The sequence below is a fragment of the Staurois parvus genome, unplaced genomic scaffold, assembly GCF_062004578.1.
Source record: "Staurois parvus isolate SC_StPar_1 unplaced genomic scaffold, SC_StPar_1.0 ptg000037l, whole genome shotgun sequence".
NCBI lineage: Eukaryota > Metazoa > Chordata > Amphibia > Anura > Ranidae > Staurois > Staurois parvus.
The window spans coordinates 263,073-285,141 of NW_028317833.1; the positions used below are offsets into that span (position 1 = coordinate 263,073).

A 22,069-nucleotide genomic window follows, 5' to 3' on the forward strand; every position below is an offset into this window, starting at 1 on the left:
TTATCTTCTTTCTTCTTCTCTAGCTTGTGGGATGACATTGGAGATGTGAAACTAGCTTGTGACACCTGAAACTTCTTTAATATTCCTTTTTTTCCAGAATTTAATGTATGCTGAGATTTGTGAATCCTCCGGTGATAGATTAGACCGGCATTAACTGTAAAAGTTTTGTCACATTGAGAGCATTAAAATGGCTTCTCTCCAGTGTGAATCCTCTGGTGTCTGATAAGATCTGACTTCTGTGTAAAAGCTTTATCACATTCAGAACACCGATATGACTTCTCTCCAGTGTGAATCCTCTGGTGTCTGATAAGACTTGACTTCTCTGTAAAAGCTTTATCACATTCAGAACATTGATATGGCTTCTCTCCAGTGTGAATCATCTGGTGTGTGATAAGATGTGACTTCACGGTAAAAGCTTTATCACATTCAGAACACTGATATGGCTTCTCTCCAGTGTGAATCCTCTGGTGTCTGATAAGATTTGACTTCTGTGTAAAAGCTTTATCACATTCAGAACACTGATATGACTTTGCTCCATTGTGAAATCTTTGGTGTATTATAAGGACTCTCTCGCTTGTAAAAGTTTTGCCACATTCAGAACAAGGATATGGCTTCTCTCCCTTGCAAGCCTTCTGGTGTGTGATATATTTTCTCTCCATTGTAAAATCTCCAAACAAGTAGTTTGAAATGACTCCTCTTATGTATACTTGGGTTGAACTTTATTGTAACGCCATTGTCACTTCCAGAACACTGAAATTACTTTTCTCCTGCTGGATCAATGTGGAAGAGGATCCAAACCATGACTTTTAGAACACAGATATGACTTGTATCCCGTGTGAATCCTCCAGTGAACTGCAGTAAAGACTTTCAGTCAATTAAGACATCCATGTGTTTTATTTTCCACGTGAATCAGCTGTATTCATGAAGACCAAAATGTCCCAAAAACTTGGTTCATCAATCCACCTATAGAGAAAGAAAAAAGATAGAATTCTATATAAAGGGCTACATAAAGTTGATTTCTATTTTTAATGTTCATTACTAAATATATCTTATGAATAGAAAGAATATGTACAGCATTATCTACAGTATTTTTTTAATCAAATAGATTTTATTAAGAAAGTTTATAAGTGCGCACAGTATTCCCAACATTCAGCCCAGACAATGGAGTCATACATTCTCACGTATAGGCAGTTGTGGCACTGTTACAGATCATACAGAACAATAACTTGCTTTGTCTATGGTGTCACTTTTACCTTTTATAAACAAATGAACAGAGAAAAGAAGAAACAACCTAGAACAATTCAGCTGTATATGGCAAGTAACTCCCCCCAGTACATACATAGATAGCTGACACCGATCAATGAGGCCTGTGTCTACAGGATCATACCCCAAGTATGGGTCTCCAATGTAGTCACCATTCAGTAGGATACAACTGGCCATTCTCCTTTTATGCGGCTAAAAGAGCTAAGATTTTAAAAGCCTATGAAGAACTAACTAGGAGTGAGCAAGGAGTATCCAGCCAGTTCTGCCAGACATACATCTCCTGCGGGAATTACAATGTTGGTAAGTTCGTTTTTCACATGTTAATGTGGAGATCACCTGCTCAATCCACTGTTGTCTGCTGAAAGTTTGAGATGATAGCCAAGATCGGGATATTTTTTATGGTCAAGCAGCCTCACTATTACTATATGACTTGTAATAGGAGGAGGTGTAAATAATTCCTCCTGTTTTGAGACCAAGAGGCACACCCGAGGAATATTGAATACCAACATTACAATACTGGACATATCGTTCCACAGTTGAATGATTTTGGACATCTCCAAAACATGTGTATCAAATCCCCAACATCACCGCTACAATTGGGGTCATAAGGGGAAATCCCTCCTGTCCTAGCTAAACAATTGAGCTGGAGTCCTGAAAGCTCTATGCAAAAGAAATGACTGAGTTTCTGTGAAGAGGACAGAGAGATAAGAGGTATGGAAGTCAAAATCACCTCCCACCACTTTCTCTTATTTTCTCTGTTTCCCATTTCTTTCTATAATTCTTCGGCAAGAGTCAAAAGACTGGAATAAATATATGAGAGATCATGCCTTTCCCACTGGTGCCATCTGAAGCCCATTAACAAGTGTGAGAGTGATGTGAAATCCGTATCTGATGGAAGTAGACACCAACGGATGGGATCTAATGTGTCTACTAAGATGTTGAAGTTGGGCAGCTATAAAATAAAGTCTAGCATTTGGTATTGCTAGGCCTCCTTGGTCTTCACCATACTGTAGAGTAGTGAGTTTGATTCTAGCTGACGGCTTCTTCTAAATGAGTTCCCCAAACTGGGAGTCTATACTGGAGAACCACTTACGAGGTGTCCACATGGGAGAATTGTGGAGTATACAGTTGAAACTCAAAAAATTAGAATATCGTGCAAAAGTTCATTTATTTCAGTAATGCAACTTAAAAGGTGAAACTAATATATGAGATAGACTCATTCCATGCAAAGCCGTGATTTGTCATCATTGTGATGATTATGGCTTAGAGCTCATGAAAACCCCAAATCCACAATCTCAGAAAATGAGAATATTGTGAAAAGGTGGAATATTCTCGGCTCAAAGTGTTCCACTCTAATCAGCTAATTAAGCAATAACACCTGCAAAGGGTTCCTGAGCCTTTAAATGGTCTCTCAGTCTGGTTCAGTAGGAATCACAATCATGGGAAAGACACCATCAATGACACCCTCCATAAGGAGGGAAAGCCTCAAAAGGGAATTGCAGAAGAAGTTGGATGTTTCCAAAGTGCTGTATCAAAGCACATTAATAGAAAGTTATGTGGAAGGGAAAAGTGTGGAAGAAAAAGGTGCACAAGCAGCAGGGATGACCGCAGCCTGGAGAGGATTGTCAGGAAAAGGCCATTCAAAAGTGTTGGGGACTTTCACAAGGAGTGGACTGAGGCTGGAGTAAGTGCATCAAGAGCTACCACACAGATGGATCCTGGACATGGGCTTTAAATGTCGTATTCCTCTTGTCAAGCCACTCCTGAACAACAAAATATCAGAAGCGTTTTACCTGGGCTAAAGAAAAACAGACCTTGTCTGTTGCTCAGTGGTCCAAATCCTCTTTTCTGATGAAACAACTTTTGCATGTCACAGTGGGAGTATAGATTTAGTACTTCAACCTGTATGCAGATATCAGTGGCAGACGAGTGGGTGACCTGTCCGCCTCACTGAAAATTCAAACTGATAGTGTAGGTTGCCCCAATTGGGAAAAACCCCATAAGGGATAAAGAGCTAATGAGAGGAAAGGTGAAAAGGAAGAGAGCAATGGAGAGATAAGAGCAAGAGTAGTGAAAAAAGGGGTACAGATAAGGGGGGAGGAGAGGAGGTCCCCAGGGGGGACGGTGTGTGCCTGTATAGAGCAGCAACTGAGTAGTGGGTTACCTAATGGACTCAGGACTACAAAGAGAGTAAGGTTTCATCAGAGTTTGAGGATAGGAAATGGTCAACCCATGGTTGCCATAGTTGTTCATTTTTATGCACTCTGTCTAATAGGACGGCTTCTACTTTGAGATGTATCGTGGCTCGAGTGACACTATTCTTAGTTTCAGTGGTATTGAGGTGTGGGGATTTCCAGGCCTTCGCTATGGTTTGCTAAGCCGTGGTGGTGACCTACAGGAGTAGTTTGAATTGCCAGTGTGTCACTTCTTGGGCCTTACGCAAGTAAAGGAATGGACGCTGGTCAACCGACCCCAGTCCAGTGTTGAGGAATGGCCTCAGCTGCCATTCTAGCCACGCCTTCTGATGCATTTCACCCCGCCCACTTGGGCTTGGTCACACTGCATCCATCCCTTTACTTGTATTGGCTGACACTGGAATCGCTCTGACTCATGCTCCCCTCTTCTCACTTGCCGGTGGGGTGATCCCTTTCCTTCCATCCATAGCTTGGAGACATGCCATAAGGTATACTTCTTGGGGCTTGTTATTAAATGAGGCAGTGGCCGGATGGATATATATACTGTAACTTCTTCATAAAGAACTGTAGGCATATGGAATATTTTAAAATAAATTCTTAGAGCACGCTTTGTAACATTTTACTATTACGCATATGGAATATTTTGCACCAATACGTTTGAACAACTGGGCAGGTCCACCAAATGTGGATACCTGCTTCAGAGCAGCCACGAAAACAAGTCAGGGATTAGGGATGGATTTAGCGATCCGGGCAGGGACCAGGTACCAGTACATGAGAGTGCTGTGGTTAGTCTCCATAGCAACTATATTTTGGGAGAAGGATTTTGCAGCAGACCATATGTCTGCCCAATCGTTTTCAAATGAAGATTTAAATCCCATTCCCACTTGCATGTATATGGTAAGGAAGTGTAAGGTGGTGGAGCTGGTAACTGTGCATATAAGGTGGAAATCAAAAGTCTGGCATGGGGGGTCACATTTACATATGTGTCCAAACCTAGTCATGTCTGGGACAGAGGTGTTCATGTGTAAGTGGGAGCAATACAAGTGTTTGATCTGAAGATATCTAAAAATTTCAGATGTAGAGATTTTGTTGAAGTCACATAGGGTTTGGAAGGGTATAAAGGAGTCTGGTGTTGAACTAGACTAGCTCTAGGACAAGCATGAAAAGAAGATGGAGGCATCCATGCCGGATAAAAGCCTGGATGGAGGAGGTATGCCATGAGTGGGTTATGGGGTGACTGTAAGGTGTATCAGAACTTTAGACTGTCCCAGATAGATGGGTAGTGTTGAGTAATTGGGTGTTGGAGTGAGTGACGGTCTCTTGGGTGTAGCCATAGTAAATTGGCAACTCATGAGGGGTTACAATCTACTGACTCTATAGTGACCCATAGGAGGGGGTCACTTTTACTGCGTGATATTTAGGGAGTTGAGCAAGATGTGCACTCAATGGGAGATTGCAAGGGGGGTGGCAGTGCTCTGTATGGGAAATAGCAAGGAGAGGGCCCAAAATAATTGTAGTCCAGCCCCAGGGGCAAAGTTAAAGTCTCTACAGCTGTTTGTAATCCAAACAGGGAGGAGGAGAGGGAGTACAAGAACAGTTCAGGGAAAAAAGGGGAGCATTCACTCACAGATCCTACAGGGGTGCCCGGGTCCACAGGGGAGCAAGGTAGTATGACATCAAGTACTTGCCCTGAAACCAGAGTATGTGTGGCATAGTCCATGGTAATAATCCCCCCGAGTCCTAGATGCCTGCAGAGGGCAGCTGGTGTAGTTCTCCCCTTTAGCTTGGGGCTTGCAGAGTGGCAGCTTGTGGAGGTCTCCCCCTTCTATGGGGTTTGCGGTGGGCAGCTGGTGTGGTTCTCCCCCTTAGCTTGGGGCTTGCAGTGGGCAGCTTGTGTGGTTCTCCCCCTTATCCTTGGGGCTTGCAGAGTGGCAGCTTGCGGATGTTTCCCCCTTCTCTGGGGCTTGCGATGGGCAGCTGGCGTGGTTCTCCCCCTTAGCTTTGGGGAGTGCAGAGCGGCAGCTTGCAGAGGCTCCCCTTATACTTGGGGGTCTATGCAGAGTGGCCACGATGGTCCTGCCTCATCTGGGATCCCTCGGTGGCTTGGCAGCAAAATGAATGACCAGGAAGAGCCCGGCATCAGTCTCTTAAACCGATGCAGGTCGCTTCCCGGTCGTCCTGGCAGTGGTGGGCGGTGAGCATTGTTGTTCGGCAATGAGGCACATCCCCTGGACACCGGTCGTGCTCTCGTGATCAAGGCCTTTGTCCGGTGGCATCCGCAAGCACAGGACGGATGCCGGGACCGTGCGGCGTCATTCTGACATCGCGGTCCAGAACCTCTCCGCAGAGAGGTGTGAACCTCACTCTCTTTTCCCCTAAGGCCTCACAGGATGGGGAGAAGATAGTGGCGGAGGTGAGAGGAGCCGCACCTCTTGTCCTGCACGGCTCTGCTTCAAAGACCCGCGGCAGGACGAGAGGCAGCAGGGGGGAAGGTCATCCTGACAGGGGGGAAACAACTACTGAAATGGGAGCTGAGCTTTATTAATTAAATTGCAATGTGCTAAGGGAATTGGGGGAAACTGGCTAATGAAATTGGGACTGGAATGCACTTTATTTGCGGGGCTGAAATGTACTATATTTGGGAGGGAGATATAACAGATTTGGGCACCCTGGCAGTACCTATATTGTGACATTATATATGTATATATATGTAGGACCCAATAAAGGTATAATATTTTGGGCAGAATTGTCATTTTTTACAACCGTGATACAACCCATCCATGAGAGGGGTAGTTTGGACCAGGATGTCATAAGATTAGTAAGGTGTGTTAACATAGGAGGGTAGTTAGCAGAATATAGAATATTGAGGTCTGCCATCAGCTTGGGTCCTTGTCACGGTGTGCCAGGCTTGCTCTTCTCCCTCACTGCAGCTTCCCCACCTCTCCCCCCTCTCATCCTGTGACAGGTGGGAATCAGTGTCACGTGCGCCCGGCTCACTCTCTTTCCACTCGCCGCACACAGCCGTGAAGCAGGATGAGGGGAGGGGACCACTGAGACCCCCCCTCACCAGGAAATCCCGGCGGGGGGCCTCTGGGAGGTCTCTGTGTGCCCCGGCAGGTGCAGGGCTTCCCGCGCTCTGCACCCCGCCAGAGACAAAAGCCGCGCTCCCTGCGCATGGCTGGAGTGAGGGGGGCATGCCTCGCTACCCCAGCAATGCGGCGCTGGGCCGGCCATTTCAACGAGGAAGTGTTGTGTGCGGCTTTTAAAAACGCCAGCGTGAGACCAGGCTTGCTCTCTCTCTCCCTTCCTCCTAATGCCGTCCGGCCGCTCTCCCTTGGCCCGCCGCCACTGCTGTCGTGGGAGGTCAGGGTGGGGACCGGGCCTTCACAGGCATCCCTGCTGAGCGCTCTGCATGAGCCCCCCTGTTCTAAGGTCAGACCCTGCAGCCATGCTACCCCCACTGCTGTTCCTGGCCACTGCGAGGGCCCCTGCTGCTGATTGCTGGGTCCCTGGAGGAGCTGGCCGCTGTGAGGGCTCCTGCTGCTGATCGCTAGCCTGACGATCACTGCTGTCCCTTGAGAAGCTGGCCACTGTGAGGGCCGCCGTCCATTGCTGAGGGTCCCTGGAAGCTGCCTGCTGTTGGGCGTCCGCAAGTCGCCTACCTCCCTGAGAGCTGCCTGCTGCTGAGCGTCTGCAAGTCGCCTACCGGAGTGTCCCTTGAAACCATGAACTGCCCTTGGTGTGCGCACAGACTACTTGTGTCCTGAACTGTCCCTGTTGTGTGCACAGACTACCCATGTCCTGAACTGTCCCTGTTGTGCTCACCGACCCCCCCCCGTGTTCTGAACTGTCTCTGTTGCGCGCACAGACTACCCGTGTCCTGAACTGTCCCTATTGTGTGCACCGACCTCCCCCGTGTCCTGAACTGTCTCTGTTATGCGCACAGACTACCCGAGTCCTGAACTGTCCCTGTTGCGCGCACAGACTACCCGAGTCCTGAACTGTCCCTGTTGCGCGCACAGATTACCCGAGTCCTGAACTGTCCCTGTTGTGCACACAGACTACCCGAGTCCTGAACTTTCCCTGTTGCGTGCACAGACTACCCATGTCCTGAACTGTCCGTTGTGCGCAATGACCCCCTCCGTGTCCTGAACGGTCCCTGTTGTGCGCACCGACCTTCCCCATGTCCTGAACGCACCGATGACCCTAGAAAGCTGGGTGGGAGCTGTGCTAGGCCAGACTCTACAGCTAGTGTCCCGCTGAGTCCCCGTGAGCCCACTTACTGTGGGTGTCCCTATGAGCCGCATGTTGCGGAGTGCCATGAACTGTTCTGATTGTCTTTCAGAGTTCAATAAAGTTTTGTGTGTTCCCCATCTTCTTCGTGTGTTCTGTCCTGCCTATGCTTCCGATACAGTCCTAAATCAGGAATATATTGACTGGACCAACAGAAGGGTGGAGGACGTTGTAGTTGTGACACAGTTAAGGAGGGCAGAGAGATATTAAGAGCTGTAGACTTTTTGGGATTCACAACCAGGTTCGAAGTCAATGCAAATTGGTCCAGGCATTGGAGAAGGTTGGGTGCTGAGATCAAAGGAGAAGACATGAAGAGGAGATTGTCATCAGAGAAAAAGCATAACTTATGATGATGACCGCCAAGTTCTAATCCTTTAATATTTGTGTTAGTTCTTATCAGCTGTGCTAAAGGTTCATTCGCTAGAAAAGGAGGGGGGGGGGGAGGGGCAGCCTTGCCTCATTCCCCTTTGTATGGAAAAAAAGTCTGACTTGTAACCCACATACCTCAAGTAAGCCCTTGGGGAGGTGTAAAGGGGTGATATCCATTGGAGTCAAAGGCTTTTTTTATTTCTAAGGAAAGGAAACAGCCAGGTATGCGGCGTATGCAAGCTGCATGTTCTAGCAAAATCACTCTGTGGTCTCGGCTTGGCAGAGGGGGGTTAAAACCCATCTGATCCTTGTGTATCAAGGTGTCTATGATGGAGTTCAGCCATGCAGATAGGATTTTTCTAGGATTTTAACATCCAAGTTAAGAAGGGAGATTGGTGTGTAATGAAGCCATGTGGTGTGATCTGATTGGGGTTCAGGTAGCATAGAAATGACTGCTGTTAGGGAGTCTGAGCAGAAAGCATAACCTTTGAGTAAGGCATTAAATGTATTAACCAATAAAGGTGGAAGGAGGTTAGTAAATATTTGGAATATAGGGCTGTAAGCTGTCTGGGCCAGGCCGCTTATTAGACTTTAGGGACTTGATGGAGTTCGGGACCTCAAGTTCTGTAATAGGTGTTTTCAGGGAAGAACATTGAGAAGCTGAGAGTGTTGGTAGAGATAGGCTTGAGAAAAGTTCAGTGGCCTGCGATTCATCATAGGAGCCGGTCTCAGAGTATAATTCTGCTAGATGTTTGTGGAAGACCTGTAATATTTTATTAGGATGGCTGGTGTGTGAAGTTTTTGTAATCTTTAAATGGACAAGTCTGTGTGTGGTCTGAGGTTCGCAGTCCCAGGGCTAGAAAAGTGTCAGGTTTGTTTGTGTTCATATAATGTTTATGCCTGGATTGGCGTAGAACTTTTTCGTCTGATTCTGTCAAGAAAACATCTATTTCTAGCCTGGTCTTGTCCAGGACAATCTATGAGAAGGTGAGGGGTCTGATTGGAAGGCTTTATTGGCCTGATGAAATGAGGTTTCTAAGTGGTGATGGATTGCTCGCTGTCCTTTCTTGAGATGTGAGGCTTGGCTGATACAGGCTCCTCTAATTACAGACTTATGGGCTTCCCAAAAGGTCAGGAGAGAGATGTCATCAGTTGTGTTATGTGTCAGGTATTCTTTGATGGCTAGTTCAATGTCCAGTCTGTGGGATGGGTGGGCCATTTAGACTCCATGTAGTGCTAGTTTGTTGGGGTACTAAGGAGGAGAGGGTCAAGAGGACAGCTTTGTGACCAGTCCAGGGGTAAGGTATGATGGTTCAGGATAGGAGGGCTGGGGACATACCTCTAGTCAGAAATATATGGTCAATGTGGGAGAAAGTTTTATGTGGATATGAGTAGTATGTATAGTGTCTTCTAGCTGGGTTAGCTTCTTGCCATGTGTCTATGAGAGAGCGTTGTTGGAGTTGTTGCTGGAAGGAGGATGTGGATGGATAAGAGGTTATGGGGGATTTGTCTAAAAAGGGATAAACTAGCTGATTGGAATTGCCACATAGTAAAAGTGTACCTAATTTATGGGAATCTATTACTTGTAACAAATGGGAGTTAGGACTGCAATTGGGGCATAGTATGAAGCTATAGTGACCTCTGAGTCAAGGAGGTGACCCATTAGAAAATATAACGGCTCTCTGGGTCCCAAATCCCTGCCTTGGGTGTAAAGGGAGTAGAGCAGTGGAAAGCTTTGAGTACACCTGTGTGTTTAGTTGCGGCAGAAGCCATATAAACCTGTGGGTAGGAAGAGCTGAGATATTTCGGCATATGGCTGGCAGTATAATGAGTCTCCTGCAGGCACACCACATGTGCTTTGGCATGGGCAAAGGATTTGAAGGCCTTAACTTTTTTATTCCCCGAACATTCAGGGTAAGTATATTTATTGGAGCCATGATAAAGGACAGATGCAAAGCTGATTGTAGGTGTCGCATCATGGTGACATCATCGCTCCTGGGACAGGAATAAGAGAAAGAAAGGAGAGAAGTGGGGGAAGCAAGGTTAGTAAAGAGAGAGAAATGTCTGACAAAACAGGTCAGGAGGCCAAAAGGCCATGATGTGAAAACAGGTAGGTTGCCCATCTGTCTATGTCACTGGGATATAAATGGATGGGAAAAAAACAGTCCTGGGCAGGCCCAACTCGGGGCTACCAAGGAAAATGTGGGGGAGCAGTGAACATCTTCAGAAGCCACAGAGGCCAAAAAACAGGATATTAAACATCTGTTGTATAGAGGAGTCAGGCCAAGGATAGACTATTGGGAATAAGATGTCAGCCTGCAGATATAAGCAGTTGGTAAGTGTATGCATTGTTCAAAGAGGCTATGCTTGGCTGGGTATCATGGGCATTAAACAGCATTAGACCACAGCTGGATGAAAGGGTGATCTGTTTGTTATTTTGTTGTCCAGCTATTGGTAGAAGGTTTAGCTAACAGCATTGAGCTATTAGTTGCAAAAATTGTAGAATTATACTAAATATATATTTTTTTGTTTACAAACGTTTTTATTTTTTGAGAAATAGACTTCAAATGGCATTACAGCTTCAAATAGAATATACAACAGAAACAAGGAACAACTGCAGTATTCATTTCAAAGGTGAAATTATGTAGAATAAAGGGAAAACGAGAAAAGAAATGAAGTACATGAGCAATATAGGTAGAGAGGGAGGCAGAGTTATAAAACGACCAACAAAGTAACTCAATCAAAGCATAAATGGTCCTTATTGATCTAGTAAATGCCTGTGAGTTCTCCAAAGTTCCCATTTTCTGTCAAATAAATGCATCTTATCCAATAGAGTATAATGAATTCTCTCCATGAGCATCACCGCATCAACTCTGCAGAACTGTGGTCAATGGTACTGTGAGGGATTTCCAATGTAGGGCAATAGCCCATAGGGTGGATATACAAATGCTATGGATTAGCCTCATAACCTCAGTCTGAACTCCCGAGATAGGGGCTCCCAGTAGGCAGGACTGCATAGACAGATGCACCGGAGCACCTGCCACTGCAGAGGCAACTTCAGAAATTTTGCGCCACACCAATGAGAGGCTTGGGCAGGCCCAAAATATATGCACTAGAGTACCAGCAAGGCCACAGCCCCGGAAACAAAGGTGGGACGTCCCTGGATACATGGCGTGTAGTCTAGATGGGGTATGATACCATCTGGTTATTACTTTGAGGGCCGTCTCACGGACAGAAAGATCTAGAGCTCTTACACACATTATCCACCATGGAATCCCAATCCTCATCAGAAAAAGTGACATCACTATCAGCCTCCCATTTCTGTCTATAAAGAGGGGGTGAGGGAAAGAAAGTAACCAGAAATTGGGGAAACAAATCTGAAATAAGACCCCTGGCCCTAGGAGAGTCACGGCTAATACGTCCAAAAAATGAAATCGTTGATGAAGTTGTAAGACCAAAATGTGAATTAAAAAATGTCTAATCTGTCGATAATGATAATATTCACGAAGCGGAATATCAAATAGTATGCGTAGCATCTCAAAAGTGATACAAGATCCTCCTCTCTGAAAGTCAGATGACCTAATAAAGGACCTATCATACCACCAACGGAATACCTGTGAAGATGAGAATGCTGTAATAAAATTTGGGTCACCAAAAAATGATGAACCTGGTGAGACAGAGGAGACAAGATTCAATTTAAGTTTATAACGGGACCAAAACATCAATGATTGGGCAACAATGGAGTTATAGAGCAATAACGAGGGGGGGGGGGATTTTGGACCATAATACACCTGGTAAATAGAATGGATGTATAGACTGAGATTCAAATCTGATCCACGGGACCTGGGAAGTAATAGTCGCCCATTGTGATAGCTGTGCGAAATGGGCTGACAGGTAGTAAAGCCAGAAATTGGGGAGACCTAGGCCTCCCGCCCATTGCGCCCGGTAGAGGACCGATGAAGTAAAACGAAGGCGTTTGTTACGCCAAATAAAATGATTAATAATCCGTTTAAAGCGATCTAAGAACGTTTTTGAGACAGGGATTGGGAGTGATCTAAAGTAATTTAGGGAAGACATTCATTGTTACTGCCGTGACTCTGCCAAGAATGAGATAGGGGATCCATGCCAGATCTTCAATAGAGGTGAGAGGCGTGACACACATGGTGGCCAATTAGCAGCAAATAATTTTGAGTATCTGGGGGTGAGGTTTATACCTAGGTATGAAATCTGATCTGTGGCCCAACGAAATGGAAAAGAATTGCGGAGAGATGCACCCAGGGAATCAGGAACATTAATAGGCAGAACTACTGATTTAGTAAAATTTACAGTAAGACCTGATACTGTTACAAAGTCATTCAATAATGAGCAGAAGTCAGGCAATGACACCAACAGTTTAGTAAGGAAAAGCATAACATCATCTGCATACATACAAATTGTGAAATGTGAACCAATAATGGGGAACCAGAAATGTCTGAGTGTGATTATTGCAATTGCCAAGGGTTCCAAAACAAGCGCCAATAATAAGGGTGAAAGAGGACAACCCTGACGGGTACCTCCGCCTAGTGTACAAAATACAGAATTGCAGCCTGGAAGTCTTATTCTTGTTTTGGGGGGAGTCATACAAAGCATGTACACCAGACAGAAATTCATCACTAAAGCCCATCTTCTGCAGTAATGAAAACAAGTATGGCCAGAGGACACCATCAAAGGCCTTGTTAATGTCCCGGCTCAGCAACAAAACTTCTTTAGAATGCAAATTGACGTCCTAAATAACATTTAATGTGAGAGGAATATTGTCCGTGATAAGTCTGCCTGGGATAAATCCCAATTGGTCCGGTGAGACCAAAGAGGAGATAATAGGGGCCAACCTCTCTGCCAGAATGCGGCTAAATATTTTCAGATCATTGTTCATCACTGAGATTGGTCTATAGTTTTGAGGTAAATGATGATCTTTCAAGGGTTTAGGTAATAGAGACAGGTTAGCCAAGAGTATCTCCTCAGGAAACCTACCGCCCTGCAAAACATCATTGAATAATGACATCAAAGAGGGAGCCAATGTAGGAGCAAAATGTTTATAATAACTGTCCGTGAACCCATCAGGGCCGGTGCTGTGGAAGTTCTGAGTGCGTTAATCACACAGGATATTTCCTTCAAAGTGCATGGGGCATTGAGAGAGGATATCTGAGAGGGTGAGAGAACAGGGAGGGGTATAGAATCAAGCCATGAGCCATTTGAGGAAGCAGAAGTTGGTTGCGGGGGAGCTAATAGGGTGGAATAAAAATTTCAAAAATACCCAGGACTTCACGAGGAAGAGAGGAGATACTGCCGGATTTAGTACGTAACTTGTAGATATGTGGGGGTCGTATTGAATGGTTTAATTTCTATGTGAACATAGTAGACGCTGAATTACTATGTAATAAAAAGGAGGCCTTCGACCAGCGTAGAGCTTTTTCAGTTTTCTGGGATAGTAAAGTATTCAGTTCTAGACGCTTTTGCGATATCATCGTTTTGTTAAGGAGAGATGGATTGCCATCATGAGCCCTATAATGTGATTCTAATTCTCGGGTAAGTTTCTGAATTTGTTTCCACCGCTCTCTATTTCTAGAAGAAGCCATAGAAATAAGGTGACCTCGCAGGACCGCCTTATGGACTACCCACAAGATGGCCGGGGAGATATCAGGAGTTGTGTTTGACTGAAAGTATTCTTGAATGGAAGTAACTACTTCATGGCGGGTGTTAGTATCCGTAAGCATAGAGTCGTTAAGTCTCCAGGAGTAGGGAGTAGGGGCTAGACCTATAAAAGTGATAGACAGAGCGATAATATTATGATCTGACCAGGGACTTAAATGAATGCAAGCTTTCCTAGAGTTAGCCAGCAGAATGGGGGAGCAATAGATATAATCTAGTCTAGCATAAGAGTCATGTGGGTGGGAGTAAAATGAATAATCTCTAGCTCCTACATTATGTGCCCTCCAGGAGTCTACCAGTTGAAGGGTGTTTAATTTTTTAAATAAATAAATATGCAGTGCTAGAAAAATATAGAGAAAAGAAAATCATAATATTGGTATGTCTATGTACAACAAAAGTATAGGAGTCCCATCATAATAATGGAAAGTTCCATAGGAATAACATCCAAAAAATTGTAGCAGGTGTTCCGTGTCTAGTGATATAGGTGCCAGAATCCGGTAAGGATCTGGTTAAGTTATGCACTTACCAGAAGTACATATAATATGAGCATTATATGTATAAACCTGATGATGGAGTCATCTGGATCTGGTCAGAGGCTGCGGTGTCATCCGGCTCACCAGTGGACACACAAGATGAATTCTCACACTCGGGGTCACCCTTCGCTCACAGACTCATCACACAGCTATGGGTATGGGTATTGGCTCCACACTCCCAGACAGGCTCCACCTTGTAATGCTCGCAATAAGCAAGCCAGGACAAAAAATGGTGCTAATAGTGTAGTTGAGACGCCTGGCTGTACATGGCCACCAGGAAGGCCACTTATTGACCTAATGTGAGTTTTATCATTTTTGTATCTTGGATTTGTTACAATACTTAATAAAAGTGGTACTACACTATTAGCACCATTTTTTGTCCTGGCTTGCTTGTTGTGAGCATTACAAGGTGGAGCCTGTCTGGGAGTGTGGAGCCAATACCCATACCCATAGCTGTGTGATGAGTCTGTGAGCGAAGTGTGACCTCGAGTGTTAGAATTCATCTTGTGTGTCATCTTGTGTGTCCACTGCTGAGCCGGATGACACCGCAGCCTCTGACCAGAACCTCCTTGATTACTTGAGAAAAAGGGTTTCCTCTCAGGGCTTTCCCATTCCTGCTTAATGGTATCAACCAGGGAACTATGGACTGGAAAGACCCTAGTCTAACATACAAACCTTGATACATAAGGAGTCCTGGTGGTCCGCCTTTTATAGTACTGTGCTTACGTGTTTCCTGTCCCAGAGGGAGGAGCTCTGTCTCAGGAAGGCTGTCCTGGAGGACGTTTGGAGAAATGAAGATTAGAATGACTGAGAGACAAAAGCCAGAAATAGATCAGTGGCTGCATGCACACCTCATTGTTAGGCTGCAGGTAGAGAGGCAGAGATGAGGCAGGATTTATCATGAAATACAAATTAAAGTGTATTATTCCACAATTTAAAAAGAACTGCAGGTAGTAAATGCAGAGAGGAGTTGCAGATGATACGATGGTGGGTAGTACGTACAGGAGAGGAGTGTGGAGGTATGACAGTGACCGGTACGTACAGGAGAGGAGTACGGAGGTATGACAGTGATCGGTACGTTCAGGAGAGGAGTGTGGTGGGTATGACAGTGATCGGTACGTACAGGAGAGGAGTACGGAGGTATGACAGTGATCGGTATGTACAGGAGAGGAGTGTGGTGGGTATGACAGTGATGGGTATGTACAGGAGAGGAGTGTGGGGGGTATGACAGTGATCGGTATGTACAGGAGAGGAGTACGGAGGTATGACAGTGATGGGTATGTACAGGAGAGGAGTACGGAGGTATGACAGTGATCGGTATGTACAGGAGAGGAGTGTGGGGGGTATGACAGTGATGGGTATGTACAGGAGAGGAGTACGGAGGTATGACAGTGATCGGTATGTACAGGAGAGGAGTGTGGTGGGTATGACAGTGATGGGTATGTACAGGAGAGGAGTGTGGGGGGTATGACAGTGATCGGTATGTACAGGAGAGGAGTACGGAGGTATGACAGTGATGGGTATGTACAGGAGAGGAGTACGGAGGTATGACAGTGATCGGTATGTACAGGAGAGGAGTGTGGGGGGTATGACAGTGATGGGTATGTACAGGAGAGGAGTACGGAGGTATGACAGTGATCGGTATGTACAGGAGAGGAGTGTGGTGGGTATGACAGTGATCGGTACGTACAGGAGAGGAGTGTGGAGGTATGACAGTGATCGGTACGGGTTAGGAACGTGCGGATTTTGGCGATGTTGTGGAGGTGGAGTCGGCACGAGTTTGTTAAAGATTGGACTTGGGGCTGGAAGGATAGGTTGGAGTCCAGAATGACACCAAGTACTCTGGCCTGCAGGGCGGGTTTGATATTGGCGTTGTTGGATGTGATGGAGAAGTCAATGGGGGGTGGGGTTCGGGCTGGGGGGAAGACAAGAAACTCGGTTTTGGAGAGATTCAGTTTAAGGAAGTGGAGCGACATCCAGTCTGATATGTCGCTCAGTAGGTGTGTGATTCGGACGGAGACCGAGGGGGTGAGGTGGGGGGTTGAGAGATAGATTTGTGTGTCGTCGGCATAGAGGTGGTAGTTGAAGCCGTGAGAGTGTATGAGTTGGCCAAGGGAGGAGGTGTAGATGGAGAAGAGAAGGGGCCCAAGGACAGAGCCTTGAGGGACCCCAACAGAGAGGGGGAGGTGGTAGCATTATAGGTAACGCTGAAAGAGCGTTGTGACAGGTAGGATAAGAGCCAGGAGAGAGCAGAATCTCTGAGGTCGAGGGAGTGTAGTATTTTGAGGAGGAGGGGGTGGTCAACTGTGTCGAAGGCCGCAGAGAGGTCAAGGAGTAGGAGCACTGAATAGTGGCCATTAGCTTTATATAAAATTCTTTTTTTTTTTTTGTACAGGTGGATTGATGAGCCAAGTTTCCGGTCATGTTGGTCTTCATGAATACAGCTGAGTCACATGGAAAACAAAACATATGGATGTCTTAATTGACTGAAAGTCTTTATTGCAGCTCACTGGAGGATTCACACGGGATACAAGTCATATCTGTGTTCTAAAAGTCATGGTTTGGATCCTCTTCCACATTGATCCAGCAGGAGAAAAGTAATTTCAGTGTTCTGGAAGTGACAATGACTTTACAATAAAGTCCAACTAAGTATAAATAAGAGGAGTCATTTCAAACTACTTCTTATTTGGAGATTTTACAATGGAAAGAAAATATATCAGACACCAGAAGGTTCACAAGGGAGAGAAGTCATATCGGTGTTCTGAATGTGATAAAGCTTTTACACGGAAGTCAGATCTTATCAGACACCAAAGGATTCATACTGGAGAGAAGCCATATCAGTGTTCTGATTGTGATAAAGCTTTTACACAGAAGTCACATCTTACCAGACACCAGAAGATTCACACTGGAGAGAAGCCATATCAGTGTCCTGAATGTGATAAAGCTTTTATAAAGAAGTTGTTAGGAATTCCCCCTTTCCTGGAATCCTTATATTCTTATTTCTATATTATCTCTGTGCTGCGCAGCGTCTGGGTGTGGCACGGGCTCGATCGCGATCGGGCAATCAACATAACCAACACTCAAGTAGGATACAGGAAGATTGCAAAGTTTATTACGTACATTACAGCTTATAAAGGCAAAAACCACAAACCCAAATTATCCAATAGTAAGACAAACTTAAATTATCCAATAGTAAAGCGTACCTTTAACTTCTACCCAGATACTAGACAAGGTGCACCTTTTCTTAAACTGTTAAAATGTTAACCTCAGTCAGTACATCCTGCCATTTTTGGCTGTGTTCCCAGATCTCTTATCTGAACATCTATGTTTTGTACGATGTTTTGCAGACACCTGCAGTCTAGGCGTCCACCCTGTAACTTTGTGTTACTTTGTGGTTGTACTTGTGACATACATATACCATTTAAAATTTTCCATATAAGCTCGAAAATAATGCTGGCATGTCTTATAACATTTACTTAAGACATAATAATTTCATCTATTTAAAGCATCACTCTAACTCTTGTCACAATGCAAGCATAATGAATACAGAAATGGTATACCTGAATCAATAGCCCTAGCTCATATTTCCCCACAACCCCCTCTTTGATCATATTGAACCTTTGTTCAACATGATCACTCAGAATACCACACCTCCTTTCTGGATTGTCCAAACAAAGTAAGTCTGGAGCCGTCTGTTGGAGAGGTGGAGTCTGGGCTCTTGTGCTTAACGGCTAGCTTCATAGTCTTACCCACTCCCCATATAGCAACTTCTAAATAAATAATAATTGCAAAAAGAAGTGCTAGTGTATAAAGTGCAATTAATTTTTTATAAATCTTTGGAATACCCCGGTACCACTTCCGAATATTATGGCACCTTCCATTACTTGATTGGTTGTCAGAAGAAAGGGGGTCCTCTGTTATCTCGGAATCCCCTTTGTCCTGAGATTCATCTTCCTCCGGGTCTTGAGGCCTTTGGGATGTAAGCTGTCCATGTCTTATAGGATTCTTTCATTTGTCATCAGTAAGTCTCATTTTGAACCGAAAATGTGCACTAAGTGGATGAGGTTCATTCAGTGTCTTAATAGATGGATCTTCTAGCATACTGATCATATGTATGTTAACAGTCTCGGTTATGTATAACCCAATGTCTGTGGGTCAGTGGGATGCAATGGGGTGGGGTATCCATTCATCCAACAGGTAAAAGTGTGCTGTTGTGCTGGGGGTATCAGTATCAGGAGTTCTGGGGTGGGATGTCGGGGGGCATAGAAACTGTGTTCTCTGTGAACCTCTTGGGGAGTCCTTCATCTCCAGGTATTTCTTCAACCTCGATGCATGGATCCATTGTGGAGTCTGGTCAGTTAGAACTGCTGTTCTGGCGACTTTAAGGACTTCAAATGGGCCTTGAAAAATGGGTCCCGTCATTTTCCTTGCAGCCAGTTGTTTGATTCGAACTTTGTCACCCGGCAGGAATGGATGAGTGGGATCTGTGGAAAGAGGAGGACAGGTGACAGACACCTTTTCTTGGTTTTCAGATAACACACTTACCAGATGTTTTATGTATTCCTCCTGTAAAGCAGAAAAGTTAGTTTCGTCACCTGGGGTTTGGCAGTCATTTGGTGGTCTACCCATCAGTATTTCATATGGGGAAAGTCCAGTCTTTTTATTAGGGGTGGTCTTTTTGGTAAAGAACTGCGGGGAGATATAACAGCCAGTTCTTTAAAGTTCCCCCTGTGGCTTTCTTCAGTCTGTCTTCATAAACAAGGTCATGTTGTGTGTGGGTGTGGATGACACGGCTGCTTCCGTTGCTGCTCTGTCTGCTGAATTGTTACCTCTGGCTAACGGATCATGTTATAATCATGTACTACCCCATATGCATATCTGCTGTCAGTATAAATGTTCACTCTTTGGTCAGCAAAAAGTTGACAGGCGCGCGTTAGCGCGACTAACTCAGCTTGCTGGGCTGAATTAGCATGAAGCGGTTTGGCTTCAATGATTATGTCTGGTAGCATCACTACAGCATAACCCGTTTGGTAGGTATGATCATCTGGTCTGACACAGCTGCCATCAACACAAACATCTATACTGCCCGATTGGGGTATGTCCTTTGGATCATCTCTGGGTGTAGTATTGTCTAACACCATTTCCTCACAGTCATGTAGAGTGGGTATAGTCACCATTTTTCCTCCCGTCTCACCCAAATTTGTCAGTTTCCGGACAAGTCTTAAACTGCAAGTTGGCAGTGCTGAGTAAGATCACTTCATATCCACTCAGTCTCTGTGCTGTCATGTGCTGTGTCGTCATATTGTGCACTAGCACTGCTATTGAATGTGTGGTGTATAACACAGTCGGTGATCCCTGTGTCAGTTTACTTGCATCCTTTACAGCCATAGCACAAGCAGCCATCGCTTGAAGGCAATGAGGCATGCCCAAAACCACACAAGGCAACTTCTTGGAAAGGTAAGCCACTGGTCTATTTTTCCACCGTGTTCCTGTGTGAGTACGGCTGCAAATGCGTCCGCTGACACTACACTTTAAAGCTGAAACTCCTTCTCATAGTCCGGCAGTGCTAAGGCTGGGGCATTAGTCAGTGATCTGATCAGTCTACCAAAAGCTTCCTTCCTCTCCGGGGTCCACTCTATCTGTTGTGGGGCCTCTTGTTTTGTTGTATCCCTGAGAATCGAATCATTGTGGGAACAGTCAGGTATCCACTGCCTGCAATACACTATTGACCCAAGGAAGGACATCATTGCAGCCTTGGTTGTTGGTAGTGTGAGGGACATTAGGGCTTTTACCCTGGCTGGGGAGACAGACCTTTCTCCTCCTGAAATCAGGCAACCCAGGTATTCCACCTGTTCCTGTACCCATTGTATCTTCTTTCTTGAGGCCAAATGGCCCTTTCCGGCTAGGTAATCTAGCAAGTGTCTTGAGTCTACCTCACAGTCTTCATGGCTGACCATTAGGTCGTCTGCGTATTGGAGTAAGGTGGATCCCCTCTTTGGCTCCCAACTGTCTAAAGATGCTTTCAATACCATTGAGAAAGCAGCAGGACTATCCCCATAGCCTTGAGGAAGACGAGACCAGGTCAACTGACCACCGCCCCATTGAAAAGCAAACATGTTCTGGGCATTTACTTCAACCGGAATGCTAAAGAAAGCATTGGACAGATCTATTACAGTGTAGAATCGCGAGCTGCTGGGAATAGCCCCAAAAATTGCCGTAATATCTGCTACCAATGGAGGTAGGGGAATAATTGTTCCTTCCTGAGATCCTGGACTAGCCTCAATGAACCATCTGCTTAATTAATAGGTGTGTTCCAGGGACTTATTGTCGGTCTGAGAACACCCATGTCAGATAAATTTGTATGGCTGGTCTTATACCCTCTATCTTTTCTTCAGACAGGGGATACTGTTTTTGAAAACAAGGGACCGCGTCCTGTTTTAAGTTTGGCTTGTAAGGGGTGCAATTAACAAAGCCTACTGCAGTTTTGTCCTCCGCCCAAATTGGGTGGGAGGTCGGGTCATTTGGTAGAAGTATGTAAAGTCCTATATGGTCCTTTCTCTTTGGATTAGTCAGTTCACACATCTTAGTCTTAGCTGTCAGTCTTCCTTGATTGTCAAATGTTATGCTGATCATGAGCTCAGACATTAATTCTCTACCCATCAACGCAACCGGGCACATGGGCAGGAATGCAAAGGTTAATTTGATGAGTATGTCATCTGGGGTTAGGACACAAGAATTTAAGATCCTTAATCCCACTGGTAAGGGTACCTGTACCTTTGTGTCCCCTACTGTAATCAGTGGAAGTGTTATGTTTGATATTCGGTCTTTCTTTGTTTTCTGTTCAACCACTACAAGTGTGTCTTCTGCTGCTATCTGTTCTACTGTTTTCTCCTTCCTTTGATCAGTCAAACTTTTCCTTTCTGCTAGATTCATCTAATGCTAATGCTAATGCTAATTCAATAACACGGGGTAATTATATAGATCCTATATACAATATATCAGTAAAAATCATGAGACTGCAGACAATATGGACACCAGTAACGCGTTACTCTTGCAATACGCTTCATTCACACTTCAAACATTTAACAAACAATTATCCACAATACAACGTTGCTTTTATATACAATTAGCACCGGCACACCTCAGACATTTCCCTAAAAACGGAACTTAGCTCCGTTTTAAATTTCCCTGCCTCTTTTATGTCTTTTTCTTTATTGAGCGAGAACAGAACCCCTCAATGTTTCCTGTACAGTCTGTACAGTCTAAACTGTCACAGAGCTGATAAACCTGCAGAGAACGAGTCTGACCCTTCCCGCAGTTAAAAATAAGAACCTTTATATACGGCGCGAGACAGAACCCCGCCTTTATGTAACTTTACACTTCACTATTGGAGCGAGAACAGAACCCCTCCATCATAAAACACTAAACTACACTATTCTAGGAGCGAGACAGAACCCCTCCATCATAAAACACTAAACTACACTATTCTAGGAGCGAGAACAGAACCCCTCCATCATAAAACACTAAACTACACTATTCTAGGAGCGAGAACAGAACCCCTCCATCATAAAACACTAAACTACACTATTCTAGGAGCGAGAACAGAACCCCTCCATCATAAAACACTAAACTACACTATTCTAGGAGCGAGAACAGAACCCCTCCATCATAAAACACTAAACTACACTATTCTAGGAGCGAGAACAGAACCCCTCCTTTACAAAACAC

At 45.0% G+C, this 22,069-nt stretch overlaps 1 long non-coding RNA gene across 1 annotated transcript in view; it reads right to left on the bottom strand.

Annotated features, from left to right (window-relative positions):
- Nucleotides 1-875: 875 nt before the first annotated feature.
- The window catches only part of LOC149470589 (uncharacterized), a 153,958-nt gene continuing 132,764 nt past the window's right edge, over nt 876-22,069 (bottom strand). Inside the window, exon 2 of the long non-coding RNA XR_016308346.1 lies at nt 876-963. This is a non-coding gene — a long non-coding RNA (uncharacterized LOC149470589). The remainder of the gene's footprint in view (nt 964-22,069) is intronic.